The sequence below is a fragment of the Branchiostoma belcheri genome, unplaced genomic scaffold, assembly GCF_001625305.1.
Source record: "Branchiostoma belcheri isolate BF01 breed outbred unplaced genomic scaffold, Haploidv18h27 scaffold121, whole genome shotgun sequence".
Classification (NCBI taxonomy): Eukaryota; Metazoa; Chordata; class Leptocardii; order Amphioxiformes; family Branchiostomatidae; genus Branchiostoma; species Branchiostoma belcheri.
Genome location: NW_017802614.1, coordinates 857886 through 858764, shown reverse-complemented (window position 1 = coordinate 858764; position 879 = coordinate 857886). Strand labels below are relative to the sequence as shown.

Sequence of the window (879 nt, the reverse complement as noted above, 5' to 3'; positions counted from 1 at the left end):
ACAGTACATAATGCTGAGGAACAATACGGAATATTTATGGAGACCTAACAAAATAACAAAAATTTGAAATGGTTTAAAATCAGCTTAATTCTAATGCCTTTTATAAATACAAAAACAAAACCTTACAATAACTCAGAATTAACTTAACCTTAGATTAGTCTAGATGATACAGTATAAAATCCAACCACAAGTTGCAAGCTAAGTTCTTTTACTCACTACTTAAGAAGGTCCCTCCTTGAGTTGCAAACTTCTTCAAGTCTTCTCCTCAGCTCACTTGACTTACTGAAAGATCCAGAAACACAGCTGAACAAGCCATTTTTCCCATAGAAAACTTCAATGATTAAAAAAAATTAGCCTTGATACCAGACTGTTGTCAGGCCAGAACACATCCCAGCCCCTATAGTGTCTATGGTAAAATTTCCTTGGGGACATGTTGGCACATAGCCCTGGAGCCAAGGAGCTATCTCTTATAAACCTCATTGTGAGTGCATAATAAGCCTGTATGGTTTTTAAATTTGCAATTGCAATATCAAATTGCAATTTGAAAGGTTATAATAATTATAATTATAATTTGGACGTTTAAAAGCAGTAGAAAGGTCTCACAAGTACCTCTTGAAGCTGTCTAGGCTGGAACTGAAGTCACGAATTTCCTGAGTAGAATTGAAAACATTGGGTTGTGACTGACAATGACCACTTCTAGGAACCAGCAATTAATATTTTTTTATTTACTGTTATTTCTGTTTGAATATAAAATTTCAACCAAGATCCCCATGCAGACCCTCTTCTATACCCAGCTCACACATGTAACGTTACCTACCTGTCCAGGTGCATTATCAACCTTGTGTGAAGAGAATCTTCCCCTGTGGATGGCATGGTGAC

General features: G+C 36.3%; 1 long non-coding RNA gene across 1 annotated transcript; it reads right to left on the bottom strand.

Moving 5' to 3' along the window:
• Window positions 1-210: 210 nt before the first annotated feature.
• On the bottom strand, window positions 211-879 carry LOC109463010. The gene is made up of 3 exons (XR_002139796.1): window positions 818-879; window positions 610-650; window positions 211-282 (listed from the first exon to the last, which is right to left on the bottom strand). It is a non-coding gene; the product is annotated as an uncharacterized LOC109463010 (long non-coding RNA).